Below are 13,175 nucleotides of genomic sequence, written 5' to 3'. Positions count from 1 at the left end.
CAATGTAAAAAAAAGAAAGTAAGAAATGAGGAAGAAAGAAATAAGAGGGAAAGAAAAGATTTAGATATGGGGAAGAAAAAGATAAGATATTTGGCGGATTTGGATAAGCTATGCGCCGCTTGTGACGCGGACGCGTGAGTGACGCGTTCGCGTGGATAGCGCTTCTATGAAATGACGCGGACGCGTCATCCACGCGGTCGCGTGGATCGATTTGTGCCATTAGCGCGAGTGCAGCCTCGTGGTCGCGCAACTCTCTGTTTGAAATTCATATTGCCAAATCTTTGGGTGACGCAATCGCGTGGATGGCCTAAATTTGAAAACGACGCGAACACGTGGGGCACGCGTACGCGTGGCAGGGCTTGTGCTTCTAGCACGAGTCCAGCCAAATTCTAGCTCAACTTTCGGCCATACACCCTTTTTATGTCGATTTTAAGGCACGCGTTCGCGTGGGTGACGCGGACGCGTGGGTGACGCTGACGCGTGGGTGGCATTTTTCCCACATGCCGTGGACGCGTCATTGACGCGGTCGCATGGACCAATTTGTGCCAAAGGCACGCCTCCAGCCGCGCTTTCGCGTGACTCTCTGTTCATATTATTTTCTTCCCAACGCACATATGACGCGGACGCATCATCGACGCGGTCGTGTCGCGAGTGATTTTTTTTATGCAGTATGCAAAATGCAAAATGCAATGAATGTCATGTGAAAATTGCAGGTTCAAACAAAATTCAAAAATAAAGTAGAATGGTGAAAGAACGATCATACCATGGTGGGTTGTCTCCCACCTAGCATTTTTAGTTAAAGTCCTTAAGTTGGACATTTGATGAGCTTCCTGTCATGGTGGCTTATGCTTGTACTGATCCAGGAATCTCCACCAATGTTTGGAATTTCAACAGCCTCCGGGGTCCCAAACGAGGCATGTAAAGCCCTTAGGTGAGTTCAAACAGGCTTCAAGGCTCCCGGGGTGTTGAATGTCAGAACAGACTCCAGGATCCCAAACTTGTCTTCTACATCCGTCTTTGTCTTGATCTACATCTTTCCAGCCGGGTGGTGAGTAGTCTGAATTCTCACTGCAGTGACCAAACAGCTTCTGAGATCCTTTCAATTGAGCTTGACACCAATCCTTGCACCTCAAATTGAAGTGTGAAACCTCAGTGAATCTTGCATACCATCTCTGAGTGCGAGTCATTTTCCGTTTGCTCTTAAAGCCGCAAAGAGATCTAAGCTGGCCATTGATGAGCGGATAATTTGTACGCTTTTTGGCATTGTTTTTAGTATGTTTTTAGTATGATCTAGTTAGTTTTTAGTATATTTTCATTTGTTTTTAGCTAAAATTCACTTTTCTGGACTTTACTATGAGTTTGTGTGTTTTTCTGTGATTTCAGGTATTTTCTGGCTGAAATTGAGGGACATGAGCAAAAATCTGATTCAGAGACTAAAAAGGACTGCAGATGCTGTTGGATTCTGACCTCCCTGCACTCGAAGTGGATTTTATGGAGCTACAGAAGCCCAATTGGCGCGCTCTCAATGGCGTTGGAAAGTAGACATCCTGGGCTTTCCAGCAATATATGATAGTCCATACTTTGCCCAAGATTTGATGGCCCAAACCGGCGTTCAAAGTCACCCTCAGGAATTCCAGCGTTAAACGCCGGAACTGGCACCCAAATGGGAGTTAAACGCCCAAACTGGCATAAAAGCTGGCGTTTAACTCCAAGAGAAGTCTCTGCACGAAAGTGCTTCATTGCTCAGCCCAAGCACACAACAAGTGGGCCCGGAAGTGGATTTTTATGTCATTTACTCATTTATGTAAACCTTAGGCTACTAGTTTTCTATAAGTAGGACCTTTTACTACTGTATTTACATCTTTTGATCTTTGGAACCTTTTTCTTTAGATCTTTTGATCACTTTGGGAGGCTGGCCATTCGGCCATGCCTAGACCTTGTTCTTATGTATTTTCAACGGTGGAGTTTCTACACACCATAGATTAAGGTGTGGAGCTCTGCTGTACCTCGAGTATTAATGCAATTACTATTGTTCTTCCATTCAATTCCGCTTGTTCTTGTTCTAAGATATCACTTGTTCTTCAACTTGATGAATGTGATGATCTGTGACACTCATCATCATTCTCACTTATGAACGTGTGACTGACAACCACCTCCGTTCTACCTTCGATTGAGTGAATATCTCTTGGATTCCTGATTGCACGATGCATGGTTGATCGCCTGACAACCTAGTGCTCGTCTGACAAACGAGCCAGCCATTCCGTGAGATCAGAGTCTTCGTGGTATAGGCGAGAACTGATGGCGGCATTCAAGAGAATCCGGAAGGTCTAACCTTGTCTGTGGTATTCTGAGTAGGATTCAATGATTGAATGATTGTGACGTGCTTCAAACTCCTAGCAGGCGGGGCGTTAGTGACAGACGCAAAAGAATCGATGGATTCTATTCCGGCCTGACCGAGAACCGACAGCTGATTACCCCATGCTGTGACAGAGCATAGGCAAACGTTTTCACTGAGAGGATGGGAGGTAGCCATTGACAACGGTGAAACCCTACGTGAGCTTGCCATGGAAAGGAATAAGAAGGATTGGATGAAGACAGTAGGAAAGCAGAGAGACGGAAGGGAAGGCATCTTCATGCGCTTATCTGAAGCTCCTACCAATGAATTACATAAGTACCTCTATCTTTATCTTATTGTTTATTTTCGTTCATCACCATATCCATTTGAGTTTGCCTGACTAAGATTTACAAGATGACCATAGCTTGCTTCAATACTAACAATCTCCGTGGGATCGACCCTTACTCGCGTAAGGTTTATTACTTGGACGACCCAGTGCACTTGCTGGTTAGTTGTGCGAAGTTGTGTAATGCCATGGTATTGAGCTACCAAGTTTTTGGGGTTCATGACCGGGGATTATGAGAGTTGTGAAAAGTATTGTTCACAATTTCGCGCACCAAGTTTTTGGCGCCGTTGCCGGGGATTGTTCAAGTTTTGAGCAAGCTTTTGGTAACATCAGTGCCAGGGATTGTTCAGTTTGGACAACTGAAGGTTCATCTTGTTGCTTAGATTAGGTATTTATTTTTTTCGAAATTCTTGAAGATGAATTCTAGAGTTTCATGATGATTTGTTGAAGTCTGGCTGGCTGAGAAGCCATGTCTAATCTCATTGGACCGAGGTTTCAACTTATCATCACAAGAGCTTGTTGATCTTTATCAATCTTGCTTTTGGAGCAGTGATCTGCTAAGGCTTGGCTGGCCATTGGCCAGGTCTAGTGTTTTGGACCGAAGCTTTCTTTGAAAGCTTGGCTGGCTGTGAAGCCATGTCTAATTCCTGGACCGGAGTCTTAGACTAGCATTGCACTGATTCCTGGAATTCTCATTAAGAATTTTGATATCTTTTCCCTTTTAATTTTCGAAAAACACAAAAAATCAAAAAAATCATAAAAAACCAAAAAATTTCTTGTCTGAGTCTAGTGTCTCATCTTACGTTTGGTGTCAATTGTATGCATTCATTCATATGTCTTAAGGATCTTCAAGTTGTTCTTGATGATTTCTTACTCTGATCTTTGAATTCTTTTGACTTGAGTGTTTATGTGTCTCATATGGTGTCAGTAGTATACAAACTGCTAAGTTTGGTGTCTTGCATGCATTGTTATTTGATTCTTGTTGCATTTTGATTTGTTCTTATTATTAAAAATCCAAAAATATTTTTAATTTGTGTCTTCTCAAGTCAATGATACAGAGAATTGAAGATTCAGAACATACAGCAGAGGAATTACACAGAAAAAGTTGGGCGTTCAAAACGCCCAGTGAAGAAGGACAGACTGGCGTTTAAACGCCAGCCAGGGTACCTGGTTGGGCGTTTAACGCCCAAAAAGGTATAGTTTTGGGCGTTAAACGCCAGAATGTGCACCATTCTGGGCGTTTAACGCCAGGATGGCACAAGGGGGAAGATTCTGTTTTTCAATGCAATTTTTTTTCAGGTTTTCAAAGTTTTTCAAAATCAAATCTTTTTCACATCATATCTTTTCAATCATATGTTTTTCAAAATCAATCTTTTCAATCAAATCTTTTTCAAAATCAATTTCTTTCCTTTTTCAAAGATACTTACTATCAATTAATGATTTGATTCAACACTTCAAGTATGTTGCCTTTTCTGTTGAGAAAGGTTTAATGTTTGAATCATATCTTTTCTTGTTAGTCAAGTTTTTAAATTTTCAAAATCAAATCTTTTTAAAATGTTTTTCAAATCATATCTTCTCAATCACATCTTTTTAAAAACCAATCAAATTTTCTTAACCACATCTTTTTCAAAATAATTTTCAATCAAATCTCTCTGATTTCTAATTTCAAAATCTTTTTCAAAAAGCACTTTACTTCTTTCCCACTTTCATTTTCGAAAATTAAGTAATATTTTTCAAAAATGTTTTCAAAATTTTTACTTAATTTTCGAAAATCACTTCCCTTCTTTTCACATCCTTCTATTTATGGACTAACACTATTCCTTAATGCAAAATTCGAACTCCATCTCCTGTGATAAGTTCGAATTTTCTACTTTTGTCTTCTACTCTTCTTTTCCTATGACACTTCAAGGAATCTCTATACTGTGACATAGAGGATTCCATATTTTCTTGTTCTCTTCTCTCTCATATGAGCAGGAGCAAAGACAAAGGCATTCTTGTTGAGGCTGATCCTGAACCTGAAAGGACCTTGAAGAGAAAGCTAAGAGAAGCTAAGGCACAACTCTCTGTAGAGGACCTAACCGAATTATTCAAGGAAAAAGAACACATGGCAGCCGAAAACAACAACAATGCCAACAATACAAGGAAGGTGCTGGGTGACTTTACTGCACCTACTCCCGACTTCTATGGGAGAAGCATCTCTATCCCTGCCATTGGAGCAAACAACTTTGAGCTTAAGCCTCAAATAGTTTCTCTAATGCAACAGAATTGCAAGTTCCATGGACTTCCACTAGAAGATCCTCATCAGTTTTTAGCTGAGTTCTTGCAAATCTGTGACACTGTCAAGACTAATGGGGTTGACCCTGAGGTCTACAGACTTATGCTATTCCCTTTTGCTGTAAGAGACAGAGCTAGAACATGGTTGGACTCTCAACCTAAAGAAAGCCTGGACTCTTGGGAAAAGCTAGTCAATGCCTTCTTGGCAAAGTTCTTTCCACCTCAAAAATTGAGTAAGCTTAGAGTGGAAGTCCAAACCTTCAGACAGAAGGAAGGAGAATCCCTCTATGAAGCTTGGGAAAGATACAAACAATTAATCAGAAAGTGTCCTTCTGATATGCTTTCTGAATGGAGCATCATAGGTATTTTCTATGATGGTCTCTCTGAACTATCCAAGATGTGTCTGGATAGCTCTGCTGGAGGATCTCTTCATTTGAAGAAGACGCCTACTGAAGCTCAAGAACTGATTGAAATGGTTGCAAATAACCAATTCATGTATACTTCTGAAAGGAATCCTGTGAACAATGGGACTAGTCAGAAGAGAGGAGTTCTTGAGATTGACACTTTGAATGCCATATTGGCTCAGAACAAAATATTGACTCAACAAGTCAATATGATTTCTCAAAGTCTGTCTGGAATGCAAAATGCACCAAGCAGTACTAAGGAAGCTTCATCTGAGGAAGAAGCTTATGATCCTGAGAACCCTTCAATGGAAGAGGTGAATTACATGGGAGAACCCTATGGAAACACCTATAATCCTTCATGGAGAAATCATCCAAATCTCTCATGGAAGGATCAACAGAGACCTCAACAAGGTTTCAACAACAATAATGGTGGAAGAAACAGGTTTAGCAATAGCAAGCCTTTTCCACCATCTTCTCAGCAACAGACAGAGAGTTCTAAGCAGAATAACTCTGACTTAGCAACCATGGTCTCTGATCTAATCAAAACCACTCAAAGTTTCATGACTGAAACTAGGTCTTCCATTAGAAACTTGGAAGGACAACTGGGTCAGCTGAGCAAGAAAATTACTGAACTCCCTCCTAGTACTCTCCCACGCAATACAGAAGAAAATCCAAAAGGAGAGTGCAAGGCCATCAACATGGCCGAATTTTGGGAGGAAGAAGAGGCAGCGAACGCCACTGAGGAAGGCCTCACTGGACGTCCACTGACCTCTAATGAGTTCCCCAATGAGGAATCATGGGAATCTGAGGCTCAAACTGAGACCATAGAGATTCCATTGGACTTACTTCTGCCATTCATGAGCTCTGATGAGTATTCTTCCTCTGAAGAGGATGAGTATGTCACTGAGGAGCAAGTTGCTAAATACCTTGGAGCAATCATGAAGCTGAATGACAAGTTGTTTGGAAATGAGACTTGGGAGGATAAACCTCCTTTGCTCACCAAAGAACTGGATGACTTGTCTAGGCAGAAACTGCCTCAAAAGAGACAGGATCCTGGGAAGTTTTCAATACCTTGTACCATAGGCACCATGACCTTCAAGAAGGCCTTGTGTGACTTAGGGTCAAGTGTTAACCTCATGCCTCTCTCTGTAATGGAGAAGTTAGGGATCTCTGAGGTGCAAGCTGCAAAAATCTCACTAGAGATGGCAGACAATTCAAGAAAACAAGCCCACGGACTTGTAGAGGATGTTCTGGTCAAAGTTGAAGATCATTACATCCCTACTGATTTCATAGTCCTAGAGACTGGGAAGTGCATGGATGAATCCATAATCCTTGGCAGACCCTTCCTAGCCACAGCAAAGGCTTTGATTGATGTTGATAGAGGAGAGTTGATCATTCAAGTGAATGAAGAATCCTTGGTGTTTAAGGCTCAAGGATGCCCCTCTGTCATCATGGAGAGGAAGCATGCAGAGCACCTCTCAAAGCAGAGCCAAACAGAGCCCCCACAGCCAAACTCTAAGTTTGGTGTTGGGAGGCCACACCCAAACTCTAAGTTTGGTGTTGAACCCCCACATTCAAACTCTAAGTTTGGTGTTGGGAGGTTCCTACATGGCTCTGAGTATCTGTGAGGCTCCATGAGAGTCCTCTGTCAAGCTACTGACATTAAAGAAGCGCTTGTTGGGAGGCAACCCAATGTTATATCTTATCTATTTTATTTTGTTATTTTATATTTTTTGTAGGTTGATGATCATAAGAAGACACAAAATCAATGAAAAAAGCAAAAACAAAATGAAAAACAGGAAGAAAAATAGCACACCCTGGAGGACGCACCCACTGGCGTTTAAACGCCAGTGAGGTTAGCTGTTGGGCGTTTAACGCCCAGTCTGGCACCATTCTGGGCGTTTAACGCCAGAAAGGGGCACCAGACTGGCGTTAAACGCCAGAAAGGGGCAAGAAGCTGGCGTTAAACGCCAGAAATGGGCACCAGCCCGGCGTTTAACGCCAGAAATGGCTAAAAACGTGATTTTTTTTGCCATTTGGTGCAGGGATGACTTTTCCTTGACACCTCAGGATCTGTGGACCCCATAGGATCCCCACCTACCCTACAACTCTCTCTCTCTTCTTCACCCATTCACCAATCACCTCAACACCTCTTCCCCAAAAACCCTTCACCTATCAAATCCCATCTTTCTCTTCACCACTCACATCCATCCTTCATAAAACCCCACCTACCTCACCATTCAAATTCAAACCACTTTCCCACCCAAACCCACCCTCAAATGGCCGAACATCCCTCTCCCCCTCTCCTATATAAACCCTCCTTCACTCCTTCATTTTCACACACCTTCAACACCACTTCTCCCCTTCTTGGCCGAAAATTAAAGCCATTCCCTTTCCCCTCATTTCTTCTTCTTCTACTCTCTTCTTTCTTCTTTTGCTCGAGGACGAGCAAACATTTTAAGTTTGGTGTGGTAAAAGCATTGCTTTTTGTTTTTCCATAATCATTTATGGCATCCAAGGCCAGAGAAACCTCTAGAAAGAGGAAAGGGAAGGCAAAAGCTTCCACCTCCGAGTCATGGGAGATGGAAAGATTCATCTCAAGGGTGCATCAAGACCACTTCTATGAAGTTGTGGCCTTGAAGAAGGTGATCCCCGAGGTCCCTTTTTCACTCAAAAAGGGTGAATATCCGGAGATCCGACATGAGATCCGAAGAAGAGGTTGGGAAGTTCTTACCAACCCCATTCAACAAGCCAGAATCTTGATGGTTCAAGAGTTCTATGCCAATGCATGGATCACCAAGAACCATGACCAAAGTGTGAACCCGAATCCAAAGAATTATCTTACTATGGTTCGGGGGAAATACTTGGATTTTAGTCCGGAAAGTGTGAGGGTGGTGTTCAACTTGCCTATGATGCAAGGAGATGAACATCCTTACACTAGAAGGGTCAACTTTGATCAAAGGTTGGACCAAGTCCTCACGATCATATGTGAAGAGGGCGCCCAATGGAAGAGAGATTCAAGAGGAAAGCCGGTTCAATTGAGAAGGCATGACCTCAAACCCATGGCTAGAGGATGGTTGGAGTTCATCCAACGCTCAATCATTCCCACTAGCAACCGGTCCGAAGTTACCATAGACCGGGCTATCATGATCCATAGCATCATGATTGGAGAAGAAATAGAAGTTCATGAGGTTATAGCCTAAGAACTCTATAAGGTGGCGGACAAGTCCTCTACCTTAGCAAGGTTAGCCTTTGATGAGCGGATAATTTATACGCTTTTTGGCATTGTTTTTAGTATGTTTTCAGTAGGATTTAGTTAGTTTTTAGTATATTTTTATTAGTTTTTAGTTAAAATTCACTTTTCTGGACTTTACTATGAGTTTGTGTGTTTTTCTGTGATTTCAGGTATTTTCTGGCTGAAATTGAGGGACCTGAGCAAAAATCTGATACAGAGACTGAAAAGGACTGCAGATGCTGTTGGATTCTGACCTCCCTGAACTCGAAGTGGATTTTCTGGAGCTACAGAAGCCCAATTGGCGTGCTCTCAACGGCGTTGGAAAGTAGACATCCTGGGCTTTCCAGCAATATATGATAGTCCATACTTTGCCCAAGATTTGATGGCCCAAACCGGCGTACAAAGTCACCCTCAGAAATCCCAGCGTTAAACGCCGGAACTGGCACCAAAATGGGAGTTAAACGCCCAAACTGGCATAAAAGCTGGCGTTTAACTCCAAGAAGAGTCTCTACACGAAAATGCTTCATTGCTCAGCCCAAGCACACACCAAGTGGGCCCGGAAGTGGATTTTTATGTCATTTACTCATCTCTGTAAACCTTAGGCTACTAGTTTTCTATAAGTAGGACCTTTTACTATTGTATTATCATCTTGGTTCTTCTGGTTCCCTCTCTGGGACCGAAACCAATGATCACTCTTGTTCTTATGTATTTTCAACGGTGGAGCTTCTACACACCATAGATTAAGGTGTGGAGCTCTGCTGTACCTCGAGTATTAATGCAATTACTATTGTTCTTCCATTCAATTCCGCTTGTTCTTGTTCTAAGATATCACTTGTTCTTCAACTTGATGAATGTGATGATCCGTGACACTCATCATCATTCTCACCTATGAACAAGGTGACTGACAACCACTTCTGTTCTACAAGCGATCAAGGCTCTAGTGAATATCTCTTGGATTCTTTAACCGGAATCTTCGTGGTATAGGCGAGAACTGATGGCAGCATTCAAGAGAATCCGGAAGGTCTAACCTTGTCTGTGGTATTCTGAGTAGGATTCAATGATTGAATGACTGTGACGTGCTTCAAACTCCTGAGGGCGGGGCGTTAGTGACAGACGCAAAAGAATCACTGGATTCTATTCCGGCCTGATTGAGAACCGACAGATGAATTCCGCTATGCTGTGACAGAGCATATGCAATCGCTTTCACTGAGAGGATGGGAGGTAGCCACTGACAACGGTGAAACCCTTGCTTAAGCTTGCCATGGAAAGGAGTAAGAAGGATTGGATGAAGACAGTAGGAAAGCAGAGAGACGGAAGGGAAGGCATCTTCATGCGCTTATCTGAAGTTCCTACCAATGAATTACATAAGTATCACTATCTTTACCTTTGTGTTATTTTTGTTCATCACCATTACTATTTGAGTTTGCCTGACTAAGATTTACAAGATGACCATAGCTTGCTTCAATACTAACAATCTCCGTGGGATCGACCCTTACTCGCGTAAGGTTTATTACTTGGACGACCCAGTGCACTTGCTGGTTAGTTGTGCGAAGTTGTGTAATGCCATGGTATTGAGCCACCAAGTTTTTGGGGCTCATGACCGGGGATTATGAGAGTTGTGAAAAAGTATAGTTCACAATTTCGCGCACCAAGTTTTTGGCGCCGTTGCCGGGGATTGTTCAAGTTTTGAGCAAGCTTTTGGTAACATCAGTGCCAAGATCCGGCAACAACACCAAGTTTTTGGCGCCGTTGCCGGGGATTGTTTGAGTATGGACAACTGACGGTTCATCTTGTTGCTTAGATTAGGTATTTTTTCTTCAGAGTTCTTAAGAATGAATTCTAGTGTTTCAGGGTGATGTTCTTATCATCACCAAAGCTGATTGATTCTCATCAATTTAGCTCTTGAATGCAATGTCCTACTGAAGCTTGGCCGGCCATGTCTAATTCCTTTAGACTAAAACTTTAGACTAACATTGCATGATTCCTGGAATTCTCATTAAGAATTTTGATACCTTTATTTTCCTTTTCACTTAATTTTCGAAAAAGCACAAAAAAATTACAAAATCATAAAATCCAAAAATATGTCTTGTTTGAGTCTAGAGTCTCATCTTAAGTTTAGTATCAATTGCATGTTTCTATTCTTATTGCATTCATGCATGTGTCCTCATTGATCTTCAAGTTGTTCTTGATGATTTCTTTGTTTTGATCTTTGAATTCTATTGACTTGAGTGTTTTGTTATATGCATTCTCATTTTGTTAGTGTCAATGGTATACAAACTGCTAAGTTTGGTGTCTTGCATGCATTATTATTTGATTTTAGTTGCATTTTGATTATTCTTTATTATTAAAAATCCAAAAATATTTTTAATTTGTGTCTTTTCAAGTCAATAATACAGAGAATTGAAGATTCAGAACATACTGCAGAGGAATCACACAGAAAAAAGCTGGGCATTCAAAAATGCCCAGTGAAGAAGACAGACTGGCGTTTAAACGCCAGCCAGGGTGCCTGGCTGGGCGTTTAACGCCCAAAAGGGTAGTAGTTTGGGCGTTAAACGCCAGAATGTGCACCATTCTGGGCGTTTAACGCCAGGATGGCACAAGGGGGAGGATTTTGTTTTCAAATCAATTTTTTTTTCAAGTTTTCAAAGTTTTCTCAAAATCAAATCTTTTTCAAATCAAATCTTTTCAATCAAATGTTTTCAAAATCAATTTCTTTCCTTTTTCAAAGATACTTACTAACAATTAATGATTTGATTGAACATTTTAAGTATGTGCCTTTTCTGTTGAGAAAGGTTTAATGTTTGAATCATATCTTTTCTTGTTAGTAAAGTTTTTAATTTTCAAATCAAATCTTTTTTAAAATGTTTTTCAAATCATATCTTCTCAATCACATTTCTTTTAAAATAAATCATATCTTCTTAATCACATCTTTTTCAAAATAGTTTTCAATCAAATCTTTTTGATTTCTAATTTCAAAATCCTTTTTCAAAAATCACTTGATTTCTTTTCCATTTTCATTTTCGAAAATTAAGTAATGTTTTTCAAAAATGTTTTCAAAATTGTTCACTTAATTTTCGAAAATTACTTCCCTCCTTCTCACATCCTTCTATTTATGGACTAACACTATCCCTTAATGCAAAATTCGAACTCCATCTTCTTTGTTAAGTTCAAATTTTCCACTTCTGTCTTCTACTCTTCTTTTCCTCTGACACCTAAAGGAATCTCTATACTGTGACATAGAGGATTCCACATTTTCTTGTTCCCTTCTCTTTCTTATGAGCAGGAGCAAAGAGAAAGGCATTCTTGTTGAGGCTGATCCTGAACCTGAAAGGACCTTGAAGAGAAAGCTCAGAGAAGCCAAAGCACAACTCTCTTTAGAGCACCTAACCGAATTCTTCAAAGAAGAAGAACACATGGCAGCCGAAAACAACAACAATGCCAACAATGCAAGGAAGGTGCTGGGTGACTTTACTGCACCTACTCCCGACTTCTATGGGAGAAGCATCTCTATCCCTGCCATTGGAGCAAACAACTTTGAGCTTAAACCTCAATTAGTTTCTCTAATGCAACAGAATTGCAAGTTTCATGGACTTCCATTGGAAGATCCTCATCAGTTTTTAGCTGAATTCTTGCAAATCTGTGACACTGTCAAGACTAATGGGGTTGACCCTGAGGTCTACAGACTGATGCTATTCCCTTTTGCTGTAAGAGACAGAGCTAGAACATGGTTGGACTCTCAACCTAAAGAAAGCCTGGACTCTTGGGAAAAGCTAGTCAATGCCTTCTTGGCAAAGTTCTTTCCACCTCAAAAATTGAGTAAGCTTAGAGTGGAAGTCTAAACCTTCAGACAGAAGGAAGGAGAATCCCTCTATGAAGCTTGGGAAAGATACAAACAATTAATCAGAAAATGTCCCTCTGACATGCTTTCTGAATGGAGCATCATAGGTATTTTCTATGATGGTCTCTCTGAACTGTCCAAGATGTCTTTGGATAGCTCTTCTGGAGGATCTCTTAATCTGAAGAAGACGCCTACTGAAGCTCAAGAACTGATTGAAATGATTGCAAATAACCAATTCATGTACACTTCTGAAAGAAATCTTGTGAACAATGGGACTAGTCAGAAGAAAGGAGTTCTTGAGATTGACACTCTGAATGCCATTTTGGCTCAGAATAAAATATTGACCCAACAAGTCAATATGATTTCTCAAAGTCTGTTTGGAATACAAAATGCACCAAGCAGTACTAAGGAAGCTTCATCTGAGGAAGAAGCTTATGATCTTGAGAACCCTTCAATGGAAGAGGTGAATTACATGGGAGAACCCTATGGAAACACCTATAATCCTTCATGGAGAAACCATCCAAATTTTTCATGGAAGGATCAACAGAGACCTCAACAAGGTTTCAATAACAATAATGGTGGAAGAAACAGGTTTAGCAATAGCAAACCTTTTCCATCATCTTCTCAGCAACAGACAGAGAGCTCTAAGCAGAATACCTCTGACTTAGCAACCATGGTCTCTGATCTAATCAAAACCACTCAAAGTTTCATGACTGAAACTAGGTCCTCCATTAGGAATCTGG

At 41.0% G+C, this 13,175-nt stretch overlaps 2 non-coding genes across 2 annotated transcripts; both read right to left on the bottom strand.

Annotated features, from left to right (window-relative positions):
• Window positions 1–5,190: 5,190 nt before the first annotated feature.
• Window positions 5,191–5,298, bottom strand: LOC112799347 (small nucleolar RNA R71). Its single transcript, XR_003200921.1, has one exon. It is a non-coding gene; the product is annotated as a small nucleolar RNA R71 (small nucleolar RNA).
• Window positions 5,299–12,412: 7,114 nt separating this feature from the next.
• Window positions 12,413–12,520, bottom strand: LOC112799251 (small nucleolar RNA R71). Its single transcript, XR_003200826.1, has one exon. It is a non-coding gene; the product is annotated as a small nucleolar RNA R71 (small nucleolar RNA).
• Window positions 12,521–13,175: the final 655 nt, after the last annotated feature.

This window comes from Arachis hypogaea, chromosome 4, assembly GCF_003086295.3.
Source record: "Arachis hypogaea cultivar Tifrunner chromosome 4, arahy.Tifrunner.gnm2.J5K5, whole genome shotgun sequence".
In the NCBI taxonomy this organism is placed as follows: Eukaryota; Viridiplantae; Streptophyta; class Magnoliopsida; order Fabales; family Fabaceae; genus Arachis; species Arachis hypogaea.
Note: the sequence above shows the minus strand (reverse complement) of the source record. Positions and strands in the feature narration are given on the sequence as shown.